The following is an 18,494-nucleotide window of genomic DNA, read 5'->3' as shown; positions in this document are numbered from 1 at the left end:
ACTCTTTGTAAACTTTGGTGTCCCTGATTTCTGCTTCTGTAGAACTACAGCTGATATTTAATATGACCAAGTCAGTAATGATGGTGGTCTTTGACTTAACTTGAATTAAGACTTATTCTTAGTCATATTCTTCACAGCAGTCAACACTCACATTTTCTAAGCCCAGGTTTCATTCTGTTCTCTCCACCATGTTCCACACTGTAGCGGTAAGCAGAAGAACAGACAGTCATTGAGGGATACACCTGAACGCACACGCACACACACACATACTGGGGACACACATACACTGGACACACACATACACTGGACACACACACAGGGTCAAGTCAGTGTGTGTGTGTGTGTGTGTTGTGTGTCCTGTTTGTGTGTCTAGTGTGTGCGTTTGTGTGTCCTGTGTGTGCCATGTGTGTATGTGACCAGTGTGTGAGTGTTTCACACACACACACACACTGGACACAAACACACCGTCAGCATATAATTTGTCCAAGTGGTGTTCAGAATGTTTGTCTTAACTGGCCTGATAAGTCAAACATGTCTGATATGAACATTGACATAAACCCTCTACATACTTGAGTTTCTCCAGTCTGCAGTGTGGATCCTCCAGTCCAGCAGAGAGCAGTCTGACTCCTGAGTCTCCTGGGTGATTGTAGCTCAGGTCCAGCTCTCTCAGGTGTGAGGGGTTTGACCTCAGAGCTGAGACCAGAGAATCACAGGCTTCCTCTGTGACTAGACAGCGTGACAGCCTGCAAAGAGTCAAATCATATTAAAATCACACTGATATTCTTTGGTGGTGAAAATAGTGGCAGTAACAGAGGCTACAACAAAACATGCTAACCTCTCACCATTACCAATAACAGAGGCTACAACAAAACATGCTAACCTCTCACCATTACCAATAACAGAGGCTACAACAAAACATGCTAACCTCTCACCATTACCAATAACAGAGACTACAACAAAACATGCTAACCTCTCACCATCACCAATAACAGAGGCTACAACAAAACATGCTAACCTCTCACCATTACCAATAACAGAGGCTACAACAAAACATGCTAACCTCTCACCATTACCAATAACAGAGACTACAACAAAACATGCTAACCTCTCACCATTACCAATAACAGAGGCTACAACAAAACATACTAACCTCTCACCATTACCAATAACAGAGACTACAACAAAACATGCTAACCTTTCACCATTACCAATAAGAGGCTACAACAAAACATGCTAACCTCTCACCATAAACCTCAAATTAAAGGTGACATTCTGTACTGTCACCTAATATGAAACATTCTATCTCAAATCCAAAATGCTGGAGTACAGCACCACATTTAAAACTGTAAGCTTCACTGTCCAAACACATATGGTGTGGACTATGTGTGTCTGGTAAACACATGTGGATCTGGTGAACAGTTATCACTTGTTGACCAACTACAGGGATCATCTCATGCAAGACCAAGGGAGTAATCTATCTCATCACCTGTTCATGTGGAAAAGCCTACGTAGGACAAACGGAAAGACAATTAAACAACACATAGCTGAACACCGTCACTGTGGGTCACTTGCAACGTTTCAGTTACTAGCCCAACACTCTAACCTCTAGGCTACCGTGGCCGCTCAATCAGGTGTAAGAACATTGACGATCCAGTAGCAGCTCACTTCATTGAAGCTAACCAGCCAATCTCCTCCCTCAAATACACAGGCGTTGAGCATGTTGCTCTACCAAGTAGAGGAGGTAACATGGAGATCCTCCTACTACAGAGGGAGACAGGATATCCTGTCTAAAAACACTGACCCCTAGTGGTCTGAATATTGACTTTGATCTCAGGACCTTCTTATGAACAATTCTCTTTTAAATGTATATATTCTTTCTACATCTTATCAGAGTGCATCCAATATGTCCCCCTGTTGATGATGCTTATTATGCATTATGGTTGATCCAAAACATTACATGAAATAGGAAACAATTAAATAGGTGAAATTGAACTAAACAATAATGTAACAGGAGAGGAGGTATGTATGCTGATGGTAATGTTATGTAGAATATTCAATTAGGTTTCTATATGATAGCATATAGCATTCATATTTAATACACCATTAACTAGTGTTTTTTAACAGTTTCACTAATTAATTTTAATTAACTTAATAATTATGACACACCCCTCACTATTGTCATTGGTTTAGTAATTATGACACACCCCTCACTATTGTCATTGGTTTAGTAATTATGACACACCCCTCACTATTGTCATTGGTTTAGTAATTATGACACACCCCTCACTATTGTCATTGGTTGCACTAATTTCACTGTTTGTCTACATAACCTGGTTCAAGTATTCATGACCCATGACATCACCCTGAAGAAGACACAGTGATGCTGAAACGTTGGTAAAAACCCAATAAATTACTGGGAGTTTATATATGGAGTTTATAAATGGAGTTTATATATTATATATGGAGTTTATACATGGAGTTTATATATGGAGTTTATATATGGAGTTTATATATGGAGTTTATATATGGAGTTTATATATGGAGTTTATATATGGAGTTTATATATGTAGTTAATACATGGAGTTTATATATGGAGTTTATATATTATATATGGAGTTTATATATGGAGTTTATATATTATATATGGAGTTTATATATGGAGTTAATACATGGAGTTTATACATGGAGTTTATACATGGAGTTTATACATGGAGTTTGTACATGGAGTTTATATATGGAGTTTATATATGGAGTTTATATATGGAGTTTATATATGGAGTTTATATATGGAGGTTATATATGGAGTTTATATATGGAGTTTATATATGGAGTTTATATATGGAGTTTATATATGGAGTTTATATATGGAGGTTATATATGGAGTTTATACATGGAGTTTATATATTATATATGGAGTTTATATATGGAGTTTATATATTATATATGGAGTTTATATATGGAGTTTATATATGGAGTTTATACATGGAGTTTATATATGGAGTTTATATATGGAGTTTATACATGGAGTTTATACATGGAGTTTATATATTATATATGGAGTTTATACATGGAGTTTATACATGGAGTTTATACATGGAGTTTATACATGGAGTTTATACATGGAGTTTATACATGGAGTTTATATATGGAGTTTATATATTATATATGGAGTTTATATATGGAGTTTATATATGGAGTTTATACATGGAGCTTATATATGGAGTTTATATATTATATATGGAGTTTATACATGGAGTTTATACATGGAGTTTATACATGGAGTTTATATATGGAGTTTATATATTATATATGGAGTTTATATATGGAGTTTATACATGGAGTTTATATATGGAGTTTATACATGGAGTTTATATATGGAGTTTATATATTATATATGGAGTTTATACATGGAGTTTATACATGGAGTTTATACATGGAGTTTATATATGGAGTTTATATATGGAGTTTATATATTATATATGGAGTTTATATATGGAGTTTATACATGGAGTTTATATATGGAGTTTATATATTATATATGGAGTTTATACATGGAGTTTATACATGGAGTTTATACATGGAGTTTATACATGGAGTTTATACATGGAGTTTATACATGGAGTTTATACATGGAGTTTATACATGGAGTTTATACATGGAGTTTATATATTATATATGGAGTTTATACATGGAGTTTATACATGGAGTTTATACATGGAGTTTATACATGGAGTTTATATATGGAGTTTATATATGGAGTTTATATATTATATATGGAGTTTATATATGGAGTTTATATATGGAGTTTATACATGGAGTTTATATATGGAGTTTATATATTATATATGGAGTTTATACATGGAGTTTATACATGGAGTTTATACATGGAGTTTATACATGGAGTTTATATATTATATATGGAGTTTATACATGGAGTTTATACATGGAGTTTATATATGGAGTTTATACATGGAGTTTATACATGGAGTTTATACATGGAGTTTATACATGGAGTTTATACATGGAGTTTATACATGGAGTTTATACATGGAGTTTATATATGGAGTTTATACATGGAGTTTATACATGGAGTTTATACATGGAGTTTATACATGGAGTTTATATATGGAGTTTATATATGGAGTTTATACATGGAGTTTATACATGCAGTTTATACATGGAGTTTATACAGTATATGGAGTTTATACATGGAGTTTATATATGGAGTTTATATATGGAGTTTATATATGGAGTTTATATATGGAGTTTATACATGGAGTTTATACATGGAGTTTATACATGCAGTTTATATATGGAGTTTATATATGGAGTTTATATATGGAGTTTATATATGGAGTTTATACATGGATTTTATACATGGAGTTTATACATGGAGTTTATACATGGAGTTTATATATGGAGTTTATACATGGAGTTTATATATGGAGTTTATATATTATATATGGAGTTTATATATGGAGTTTATACATGGAGTTTATATATGGAGTTTATACATGGAGTTTATATATGGAGTTTATATGTTATATATGGAGTTTATATATGGAGTTTATACATGGAGTTTATATATGGAGTTTATACATGGAGTTTATACATGGAGTTTATACATGGAGTTTATATATGGAGTTTATATATGGAGTTTATACATGGAGTTTATACATGGAGTTTATATATGGAGTTTATATATGGAGTTTATACATGGAGTTTATACATGGAGTTTATATATGGAGTTTATATATGGAGTTTATACATGGAGTTTATACATGGAGTTTATATATGGAGTTTATATATTATATATGGAGTTTATACATGGAGTTTATACATGGAGTTTATATATGGAGTTTATATATTATATATGGAGTTTATATATGGAGTTTATATATGGAGTTTATACATGGAGTTTATATATGGAGTTTATATATTATATATGGAGTTTATACATGGAGTTTATATATGGAGTTTATATATGGAGTTTATATATGGAGTTTATATATGGAGTTTATACATGGAGTTTATACATGGAGTTTATACATGGAGTTTATACATGGAGTTTATACATGGAGTTTATACATGGAGTTTATACATGGAGTTTATATATGGAGTTTATATATTATATATGGAGTTTATATATGGAGTTTATACATGGAGTTTATATATGGAGTTTATACATGGAGTTTATATATGGAGTTTATATATTATATATGGAGTTTATATATGGAGTTTATACATGGAGTTTATATATGGAGTTTATATATGGAGTTTATACATGGAGTTTATATATGGAGTTTATATATGGAGTTTATATATGGAGTTTATACATGGAGTTTATACATGGAGTTTATATATGGAGTTTATACATGGAGTTTATATATGGAGTTTATATATGGAGTTTATACATGGAGTTTATATATGGAGTTTATATATTATATATGGAGTTTATATATGGAGTTTATATATGGAGTTTATACATGGAGTTTATATATGGAGTTTATATATGGAGTTTATATATTGAATATGGAGTTTATACATGGAGTTTATACATGGAGTTTATATATGGAGTTTATATATTATATATGGAGTTTATATATGGAGTTTATATATGGAGTTTATACATGGAGTTTATATATGGAGTTTATATATTATATATGGAGTTTATACATGGAGTTTATACATGGAGTTTATATATGGAGTTTATATATGGAGTTTATACATGGAGTTTATACATGGAGTTTATACATGGAGTTTATACATGGAGTTTATACATGGAGTTTATACATGGAGTTTATACATCGAGTTTATATATTATATATGGAGTTTATACATGGAGTTTATATATTATATATGGAGTTTATACATGGAGTTTATATATGGAGTTTATATATGGAGTTTATACATGGAGTTTATATATGGAGTTTATACATGGAGTTTATATATTATATATGGAGTTTATACATGGAGTTTATATATGGAGTTTATACATGGAGTTTATATATGGAGTTTATATATGGAGTTTATACATGGAGTTTATATGTGGAGTTTATACATGAAGTTTATACATGGAGTTTATATATGGAGTTTATATATTATATATGGAGTTTATACATGGAGTTTATACATGGAGTTTATATGGAGTTTATATATGGAGTTTATATATGGAGTTTATACATGGAGTTTATACATGGAGTTTATACATGGAGTTTATACATGGAGTTTATATATTATATATGGAGTTTATACATGGAGTTTATATATGGAGTTTATATATGGAGTTTATACATGGAGTTTATATATGGAGTTTATACATGGAGTTTATACATGGAGTTTATATATGGAGATTATATATGGAGTTTATACATGGAGTTTATATATGGAGTTTATATATGGAGTTTATATATGGAGTTTATACATGGAGTTTATACATGGAGTTTATATATGGAGTTTATATATGGAGTTTATATATGGAGTTTATACATGGAGTTTATATATGGAGTTTATATATGGAGTTTATACATGGAGTTTATACATGGAGTTTATACATGGAGTTTATATATGGAGTTTATATATGGAGTTTATATATGGAGTTTATACATGGAGTTTATATATGGAGTTTATATATGGAGTTTATATATGGAGTTTATACATGGAGTTTATATATGGAGTTTATATATTATATATGGAGTTTATACATGGAGTTTATACATGGAGTTTATATATGGAGTTTATATATGGAGTTTATACATGGAGTTTATACATGGAGTTTATACATGGAGTTTATACATGGAGTTTATACATGGAGTTTATACATCGAGTTTATATATTATATATGGAGTTTATACATGGAGTTTATATATTATATATGGAGTTTATACATGGAGTTTATATATGGAGTTTATATATGGAGTTTATACATGGAGTTTATATATGGAGTTTATACATGGAGTTTATATATTATATATGGAGTTTATACATGGAGTTTATATATGGAGTTTATATATGGAGTTTATACATGGAGTTTATATATGGAGTTTATATATGGAGTTTATACATGGAGTTTATATATGGAGTTTATACATGAAGTTTATACATGGAGTTTATATATGGAGTTTATATATTATATATGGAGTTTATACATGGAGTTTATACATGGAGTTTATATGGAGTTTATATATGGAGTTTATATATGGAGTTTATACATGGAGTTTATACATGGAGTTTATACATGGAGTTTATACATGGAGTTTATATATTATATATGGAGTTTATACATGGAGTTTATATATGGAGTTTATATATAGAGTTTATACATGGAGTTTATATATGGAGTTTATATATGGAGTTTATACATGGAGTTTATACATGGAGTTTATACATGGAGTTTATATATGGAGTTTATATATGGAGTTTATACATGGAGTTTATATATGGAGTTTATACATGGAGTTTATATATGGAGTTTATATATGGAGTTTATACATGGAGTTTATATATGGAGTTTATACATGGAGTTTATACATGGAGTTTATACATGGAGTTTATATATGGAGTTTATATATGGAGTTTATATATGGAGTTTATATATGGAGTTTATATATGGAGTTTATACATGGAGTTTATACATGGAGTTTATACATGGAGTTTATACATGGAGTTTATACATGGAGTTTATACATGGAGTTTATATATGGAGTTTATACAGTATATGGAGTTTATATATGGAGTTTATACATGGAGTTTATATATGGAGTATATATATGGAGTTTATACATGGAGTTTATATATGGAGTTTATACATGGAGTTTATACATGGAGTTTATACATGGAGTTTATATATGGAGTTTATATATGGAGTTTATATATGGAGTTTATATATGGAGTTTATACATGGAGTTTATATATTATATATGGAGTTTATACATGGAGTTTATATATGGAGTTTATACATGGAGTTTATACATGGAGTTTATACATGGAGTTTATATATGGAGTTTATATATTATATATGGAGTTTATATATGGAGTTTATATATGGAGTTTATACATGGAGTTTATATATGGAGTTTATACATTGAGTTTATACATTGAGTTTATATATGGAGTTTATACATGGAGTTTATATATGGAGTTTATACATGGAGTTTATACATGGAGTTTATACATGGAGTTTATGCATGGAGTTTATATATGGAGTTTATACATGGAGTTTATACATGGAGTTTATACATGGAGTTTATACATGGACTTTATATATGGAGTTTATATATGGAGTTTATACATGGAGTTTATACATGGAGTTTATATATGGAGTTTATATATTATATATGGAGTTTATATATGGAGTTTATACATGGAGTTTATATATGGAGTTTATACATGGAGTTTATACATGGAGTTTATACATGGAGTTTATATATGGAGTTTATACATGGAGTTTATATATGGAGTTTATATATTATATATGGAGTTTATATATGGAGTTTATACATGGAGTTTATATATGGAGTTTATATATTATATATGGAGTTTATACATGGAGTTTATATATGGAGTTTATACATGGAGTTTATATATGGAGTTTATACATGGAGTTTATACATGGAGTTTATACATGGAGTTTATACATGGAGTTTATACATGGAGTTTATACATGGAGTTTATATATGGAGTTTATACATGGAGTTTATATATGGAGTTTATATATTATATATGGAGTTTATATATGGAGTTTATATATGGAGTTTATACATGGAGTTTATATATGGAGTTTATACATGGAGTTTATATATGGAGTTTATATATTATATATGGAGTTTATACATGGAGTTTATACATGGAGTTTATACATGGAGTTTATATATTATATATGGAGTTTATATATGGAGTTTATACATGGAGTTTATATATGGAGTTTATATATTATATATGGAGTTTATATATGGAGTTTATACATGGAGTTTATATATGGAGTTTATATATTATATATGGAGTTTATACATGGAGTTTATACATGGAGTTTATACATGGAGTTTATACATGGAGTTTATATATGGAGTTTATACATGGAGTTTATACATGGAGTTTATACATGGAGTTTATACATGGAGTTTATACATGGAGTTTATATATGGAGTTTATATATTATATATGGAGTTTATATATGGAGATTATACATGGAGTTTATATATGGAGTTTATATATGATATATGGAGTTTATATATGGAGTTTATACATGGAGTTTATACATGGAGTTTATACATGGAGTTTATATATGGAGTTTATATATGGAGTTTATACATGGAGTTTATATATTATATATGGAGTTTATACATGGAGTTTATACATGGAGTTTATATATTATATATGGAGTTTATACATGGAGTTTATATATGGAGTTTATATATTATATATGGAGTTTATACATGGAGTTTATATATGGAGTTTATATATGGAGTTTATACATGGAGTTTATACATGGAGTTTATATATTATATATGGAGTTTATACATGGAGTTTATACATGGAGTTTATACATGGAGTTTATATATTATACATGGAGTTTATATATTATATATGGAGTTTATACATGGAGTTTATATATGGAGTTTATATATGGAGTTTATACATGGAGTTTATATATGGAGTTTATACATGGAGTTTATATATTATATATGGAGTTTATACATGGAGTTTATATATGGAGTTTATATATGGAGTTTATACATGGAGTTTATATATGGAGTTTATACATGGAGTTTATATATGGAGTTTATACATGGAGTTTATATATGGAGTTTATACATGGAGTTTATACATGGAGTTTATATATGGAGTTTATATATTATATATGGAGTTTATATATGGAGTTTATACATGGAGTTTATATGGAGTTTATATATGGAGTTTATACATGGAGTTTATACATGGAGTTTATACATGGAGTTTATACATGGAGTTTATATATTATATATGGAGTTTATACATGGAGTTTATATATGGAGTTTATATATGGAGTTTATACATGGAGTTTATATATGGAGTTTATATATGGAGTTTATACATGGGGTTTATATATGGAGTTTATACATGGAGTTTATACATGGAGTTTATATATGGAGTTTATATATGGAGTTTATATATGGAGTTTATACATGGAGTTTATATATGGAGTTTATACATGGAGTTTATACATGGAGTTTATATATGGAGTTTATACATGGAGTTTATATATGGAGTTTATACATGGAGTTTATATATGGAGTTTATATATGGAGTTTATATATGGAGTTTATATATGGAGTTTATATATGGAGTTTATACATGGAGTTTATATATTATATATGGAGTTTATACATGGAGTTTATATATGGAGTTTATACATGGAGTTTATACATGGAGTTAATATATGGAGTTTATATATTATATATGGAGTTTATATATGGAGTTTATATATGGAGTTTATACATGGAGTTTATATATGGAGTTTATATATGGAGTTTATACATGGAGTTTATATATGGAGTTTATATATGGAGTTTATACATGGAGTTTATACATGGAGTTTATACATGGAGTTTATACATGGAGTTTATACATGGAGTTTATACATGGAGTTTATACATGGAGTTTATATATGGAGTTTATATATGGAGTTTATACATGGAGTTTATACATGGAGTTTATACATGGAGTTTATACATGGAGTTTACATATGGAGTTTATATATGGAGTTTATACATGGAGTTTATACATGGAGTTTATATATGGAGTTTATATATTATATATGGAGTTTATATATGGAGTTTATACATGGAGTTTATACATGGAGTTTATACATGGAGTTTATACATGGAGTTTATACATGGAGTTTATACATGGAGTTTATACATGGAGTTTATACATGGAGTTTATATATGGAGTTTATATATTATATATGGAGTTTATATATGGAGTTCATACATGGAGTTTATATATGGAGTTTATATATTATATATGGAGTTTATACATGGAGTTTATGTATGGAGTTTATACATGGAGTTTATATATGGAGTTTATACATGGAGTTTATATATGGAGTTTATATATTATATATGGAGTTTATATATGGAGTTTATATATTATATATGGAGTTTATACATGGAGTTTATGTATGGAGTTTATACATGGAGTTTATACATGGAGTTTATACATGGAGTTTATATATGGAGTTTATATATTATATATGGAGTTTATATATGGAGTTTATATATGGAGTTTATACATGGAGTTTATATATGGAGTTTATACATTGAGTTTATATATGGAGTTTATATATTATATATGGAGTTTATATATGGAGTTTATACATGGAGTTTATACATGGAGTTTATATATTATATATGGAGTTTATATATGGAGTTTATACATGGAGTTTATATATGGAGTTTATATATTATATATGGAGTTTATATATGGAGTTTATACATGGAGTTTATATATGGAGTTTATATATTATATATGGAGTTTATACATGGAGTTTATATATGGAGTTTAAACATGGAGTTTATATATGGAGTTTATACATGGAGTTTATACATGGAGTTTATACATGGAGTTTATATATGGAGTTTATACATGGAGTTTATATATGGAGTTTATATATTATATATGGAGTTTATATATGGAGTTTATACATGGAGTTTATATATGGAGTTTATATATTATATATGGAGTTTATATATGGAGTTTATACATGGAGTTTATACATGGAGTTTATACATGGAGTTTATATATGGAGTTTATATATGGAGTTTATATATGGAGTTTATACATGGAGTTTATATATTATATATGGAGTTTATACATGGAGTTTATACATGGAGTTTATATATTATATATGGAGTTTATACATGGAGTTTATATATCGAGTTTATATATTATATATGGAGTTTATACATGGAGTTTATATATGGAGTTTATATATGGAGTTTATACATGGAGTTTATACATGGAGTTTATACATGGAGTTTATACATGGAGTTTATACATGGAGTTTATACATGGAGTTTATACATGGAGTTTATATATGGAGTGTGAGACTCAATTTATTTTTATATCTTATAGTTTATTAGCCGTTAGTTAGAACCTCCACATAAAAAATATCTGGGTGTGCTCCAGCTCATGTTTTCTATTGGAAAAACTATTGGAACCATTTCCCTGTTTGACCGCTAGGTGTTATGGGTATTATGACACCTTCACTGTGGGGCTCTATAAAACTATTGGAACCATTTCCCTGTTTGACCGCTAGGTGTTATGGGTACTATGACACCTCCACTGTGGGGCTCTATAAAACTATTGGAACCATTTCCCTGTTTGACCGCTAGGTGTTATGGGTATTATGACACCTCCACTGTGGGGCTCTATAAAACTATTGGAACCATTTCCCTGTTTGACCGCTAGGTGTTATGGGTACTATGACACCTCCACTGTGGGGCTCTATAAAACTATTGGAACCATTTCCCTGTTTGACCGCTAGGTGTTATGGGTATTATGACACCTCCACTGTGGGGCTCTATAAAACTATTGGAACCATTTCCCTGTTTGACCGCTAGGTGTTATGGGTACTATGACACCTCCACTGTGGGGCTTTATGGCGCAAATTAAATGGGAGAATCTAGAGAATAATATTAGTTTAATCTTGCTGTGATGTTCTCAGTAAAATGTCACTAAACTCTATTTAAAATGTAATATCTTAGAACAGTAATATTTTACCCATCAGCCTTCATTTCTCATGAAAAAACACAAACGAGAAAAGATGGTGGATATTGTGTTTTGGATATAAACAATTCATAAAATCTTGAAAAAATGGTCCCTCTCACCTCTTAGATTTGGTGCCATGTTCCCCAGAGACATTCCTTTTAGAGGCAGGGCCCCCCTCCTCTCTCTCCCCAGTGAGACTCATTTTAGAGGCAGGGCCCCCTTCCTCTCTCTCCCCAGAGACATTCATTTTAGAGGCAGGGCCCCCTTCCTCTCTCTCCCCAGAGAGACTCATTTTAGAGCACTGATCCCTAAACAGAGATCCAACATGTTGGTTATGGTTAACACAGTGACAACTAAACAGAGATCCAGCATGTTGGTTGTGGTTAACACAGTGACAACTAAACAGAGATCCAGCATGTTGGTTGTGGTTAACACAGTGACAACTAAACAGAGATCCAACATGTTGGTTGTGGTTAACACAGTGACAACTAAACAGAGATCCAACATGTTGGTTGTGGTTAACACAGTGACAACTAAACAGAGATCCAACATGTTGGTTGTGGTTAACACAGTGACAACTAAACAGAGATCCAACATGTTGGTTGTGGTTAACACAGTGACAACTAATTACTGAATGTCAATTGTTCACATTTATCCATTATCTCTTTTGAGAAATAAAACATTTATTAACAGACATATAGAAACAATCAGGTGATTTAATGCAATCACATGAATATGTAGTTGTGTAGTTGTGATTTCATCTCCATGGCAACTGTCTGTAATAATAATAAGTCACTGTTTGTTAAGGTAGTTATAGACAGTACAGAAACACAAGGCCATGTCTCACACTTATTTTTATTCATTAAAAGTAGGTAGTAGTGGGTTGTTAGTGATATGTAGATGTTATATTATGTAAAGTAGACTAGGTTATAATGTATAGTAGTGGGTTGTTAGTGATATGTAGATATTATGTTATGTAAAGTAGACTAGGTTATAATGTACAGTAGTGGGTTGTTAGTGATATGTTATATTATGTAAAGTAGACTAGGTTATAATGTATAGTAGTGGGTTGTTAGTGATATGTTATATTATGTAAAGTAGACTAGGTTATAATGTATAGTAGTGGGTTGTTAGTGATATGTTATATTATGTAAAGTAGACTAGGTTATAATGTATAGTAGTGGGTTGTTAGTGATATGTAGATGTTATATTATGTAAAGTAGACTAGGTTATAATGTATAGTAGTGGGTTGTTAGTGATATGTAGATGTTATATTATGTAAAGTAGACTAGGTTATAATGTCTAGTAGTGGGTTGTTAGTGATATGTTATATTATGTAAAGTAGACTAGGTTATAATGTCTAGTAGTGGGTTGTTAGTGATATGTAGATATTATGTTATGTAAAGTAGACTAGGTTATAATGTGTAGTAGTGGGTTGTTAGTGATATGTAGATATTATGTTATGTAAAGTAGACTAGGTTATAATGTGTAGTAGTGGGTTGTTAGTGATATGTAGATGTTATATAATGTAAAGTAGACTAGGTTATAATGTATAGTAGTGGGTTGTTAGTGATATGTAGATATTATGTTATGTAAAGTAGACTAGGTTATAATGTGTAGTAGTGGGTTGTTAGTGATATGTAGATGTTATATAATGTAAAGTAGACTAGGTTATAATGTATAGTAGTGGGTTGTTAGTGATATGTTATATTATGTAAAGTAGACTAGGTTATAATGTATAGTAGTGGGTTGTTAGTGATATGTTATATTATGTAAAGTAGACTAGGTTATAATGTATAGTTGTGGGTTGTTAGTGATATGTAGATGTTATATTATGTAAAGTAGACTAGGTTATAATGTATAGTAGTGGGTTGTTAGTGATATGCTATATTATGTAAAGTAGACTAGGTTATAATGTATAGTAGTGGGTTGTTAGTGATATGTTATATTATGTAAAGTAGACTAGGTTATAATGTATAGTAGTGGGTTGTTAGTGATATGTTATATTATGTAAAGTAGACTAGGTTATAATGTATAGTTGTGGGTTGTTAGTGATATGTAGATGTTATATTATGTAAAGTAGACTAGGTTATAATGTATAATAGTCGTTTGTTAGTGATATGCAGATCAAGGTCTATACCTCGGCTATAGCCTACATATCATAGATGACCAGTCTAAACCTGTTCAGGTCAGTTCACATAATGTTATAGTCCTACCAGTAGCAGGACAGAGAATGTACTGTATATAACCTACATATCATAGATGACCAGTCTAAACCTGTTCAGGTCAGTTCACATAACGTTACAGGCCTACCAGTAGCAGGACAGAGAATGTACTGTATATAACCTACATATCATAGATGACCAGTCTAAACATGTTCAGATCAGTTCACATAATGTTATAGTCCTACCAGTAGCAGGACAGAGAATGTACTGTATATAGCCTACATATCATAGATGACCAGCCTAAACCTGTTCAGATCAGTTCACAGAGACCATCAGGTTTGTCAGCATGATAAGTGATCATAGCTCAAACCTACTGACTATTGAATGTCTGACATCGACTAACCTTATAATAGTGTGTAGAAAGCCAAGACCAACGAGAGTTTGCCCATCTTTCCTACGTCTCAACACATTTATCTGACTTCTAATGTACTGAGAAATATGTGTCACAGTTCAACAGCCATTGTATAACTGTGTAGGCTACAAACATACTTTTAATTTCACATGAGGAAATCACATAACTTACAGTCACTGGTGCAGACGCCTGTTTTCTTACAGATGAAGTAGCTTTCATAGGCAACTCATTCAACCAGCCTAAACAACAGTAAATACAAGATGTCAAATGGTCAAAGGAGAATACATGGAAGAGGTCCTGAGAGAGGTATATATATCCTGATATAGTCATACACATGGAAGAGGTATTTTAGTCAGATACATTAGAGGGAGGTATATACAGTGCCTTGCGAAAGTATTCGGCCCCCTTGAACTTTGCGACCTTTTGCCACATTTCAGGCTTCAAACATAAAGATATAAAACTGTATTTTTTTGTGAAGAATCAACAACAAGTGGGACACAATCATGAAGTGGAATGACATTTATTGGATATTTCAAACTTTTTTAACAAATCCAAAACTGAAAAATTGGGCGTGCAAAATTATTCAGCCCCTTTACTTTCAGTGCAGCAAACTCTCTCCAGAAGTTCAGTGAGGATCTCTGAATGATCCAATGTTGACCTAAATGACTAATGATGATAAATACAATGGCTATTTTTAGAAAACCAGTATATCAAGCCTGTATCATAGTTTACCCCTCAGGCTACGTTCAGGTTTCAGCATCAGGCAGGTATCAACATGCCGAGTCGTAGGCTACAACCTGGGATGTATTCATTAGTTTACTCCACAGCCAACAGTTTTAAATGGCACTAATGAGTACACACAACCTGTTTTGAGGAAGTGTAAGTATTTGTTAGTCTTTCCACAATATTTATTTGTCTCTCTTTCACACAACAAACCTTCCTCAGTGAAAAGCGTTAACAGTAGATTAGAAAGAGAAAATGTTTGTTTGTTGCTTGTTGCTTTTTAAGCCTGTTTTGAGAAGACAAGTCTATAGACCTATGATACAGTAGGAGATCACCCTGGTCTATAGACCTATGATACAGTAGGAGATCACCCTGGTCTATAGGCCTATGATACAGTAGGAGATCACCCTGGTCTATAGGCCTATGATACAGTAGGAGATCACCCTGGTCTATAGACCTATGATACAGTAGGAGATCACCCTGGTCTATAGACCTATGATACAGTAGGAGATCATCCTGGTCTATAGACCTATGATACAGTAGGAGATCACCCTGGTCTATAGACCTATGATACAGTAGGAGATCACCCTGGTCTATAGACCTATGATACAGTAGGAGATCACCCTGGTCTATAGACCTATGATACAGTAGGAGATCACCCTGGTCTATATCACCCTCTGTGGAAAGGGTTCTTCATGGAACCCAAAAGGGTTCTACCTAGTACCAAAAAGGGTTCTACAAAGTGTTCTCCTATGGGGACAGCCAAAGAACCCTTTTAGATTCTAGATAGTGTAGGAGTGATCACCCTGGGGCACACAGATGGGCACAGAACAAATTCACCCCACGCATCTAATTTATATCAAACATTTAAGGCCTATTATAACACTGTCCACCAACAATATACTCAACTATATGAATACACATAACAATATCATCAACTATATGAATACACATAACAATATCATCAACTATATGAATACACATAACAATATCATCAACTAAATTAATACACATAACAATCGTCGTCTTACCTTGTATCTCTCAATAGAAACAGAGTCTGGATGATCATCAGGTCGTCAAAAGTTAGTTTCATTTGCTCTGCTCATTTACATATCAGGTTCTGCCTGTTCTCTCTCCCTCCCTCTCTCTTTACAGCTCTTACAATGTGCCTTGGCATACATTCTACAACTGTCTGGAACTCTATTCTTCTGTCTCTCTCCATCACTTTCTCTGTGTCGTCTGTTGCTGTCTCTGTGTCTTGTCTGGTTTCTCTCTCCATCGTATCCTATTCTGTTGCTGTCTCTGTGTCTTGTCTGGTGTCTCTCTCCATCATATCCTATTCTGTTGCTGTGTCTTGTCTGGTGTCTCTCTCCATCATATCCTATTCTGTTGCTGTGTCTGTGTCTTGTCTGGTGTCTCTCTCCATCATTTCATATTCTGTTGCTGTCTCTGTGTCTTGTCTGTGTCTCACTCCATCACCAGAAAATGTTGAGGGTTAGGCCTGCTACAATACAACTTTCACAACATGACAACACAACTACATAACACCATTAAATACAGTTGAGGCCTACTACAATACAACATGACAACACAACTACATAACACCATTAAATACAGTTGAGGGTTACTACAATACAACATGACAACACAACTACATAACACCATTAAATACAGTTGAGGGTTACTACAATACAACATGACAACACAACTACATAACACCATTAAATACAGTTGAGGGTTACTACAATACAACGTTCACAACACAGCTACATAACACCATTAAATACAGTTGAGGGTTACTACAATACAACATGACAACATGACAACACAACTACATAACACCATTAAATACAGTTGGGGGTTACTACAATACAACATGACAACACAACTACACAACACCATTAAATACAGTTGAGGGTTCCTACAATACAACATGACAACATGACAACACAACTACATAACACCATTAAATACAGTTGAGGGTTACTACAATACAACATGACAACACAACTATATAACACCATTAAATACAGTTGAGGGTTACTACAATACAACATGACAACACAACTACATAACACCATTAACTACAGTTGAGGGTTACTACAATACAACATGACAACACAACTACATAACACCATTAAATACAGTTGAGGGTTACTACAATACAACGTTCACAACACAACTACATAACACCATTAAATACAGTTGAGGGTTACTACAATACAACATGACAACACAACGACATAACACCATTAAATACAGTTGAGGGTTACTACAATACAACATTCACAACATGACAACACAACTACATAACACCATTAAATACAGTTGAGGGTTACTACAATACAACATGACAACACAACTACATAACACCATTAAATACAGTTGAGGGTTACTACAATACAACGTTCACAACATGGCAACACAACTACATTGTGTAGGAC

The 18,494-nt window shown here is 31.4% G+C and overlaps 1 protein-coding gene and 1 long non-coding RNA gene across 2 annotated transcripts in view; both read right to left on the bottom strand.

The window, feature by feature from the left end:
* LOC110539186 (NLR family CARD domain-containing protein 3-like) overlaps positions 1-18,494 on the bottom strand; it is an 808,883-nt gene that overhangs the window by 491,269 nt on the left and 299,120 nt on the right. The gene's annotated exons all lie outside the window — the stretch shown is intronic.
* LOC118937868 lies at positions 687-17,412 on the bottom strand. Its single transcript, XR_005035281.1, has 4 exons — positions 17,082-17,412; positions 15,499-15,566; positions 12,870-13,058; positions 687-743 (listed from the first exon to the last, which is right to left on the bottom strand). It is a non-coding gene; the product is annotated as an uncharacterized LOC118937868 (long non-coding RNA).

This window comes from Oncorhynchus mykiss, chromosome 12 (assembly GCF_013265735.2).
Source record: "Oncorhynchus mykiss isolate Arlee chromosome 12, USDA_OmykA_1.1, whole genome shotgun sequence".
In the NCBI taxonomy this organism is placed as follows: domain Eukaryota; kingdom Metazoa; phylum Chordata; class Actinopteri; order Salmoniformes; family Salmonidae; genus Oncorhynchus; species Oncorhynchus mykiss.
Note: the sequence above shows the minus strand (reverse complement) of the source record. Positions and strands in the feature narration are given on the sequence as shown.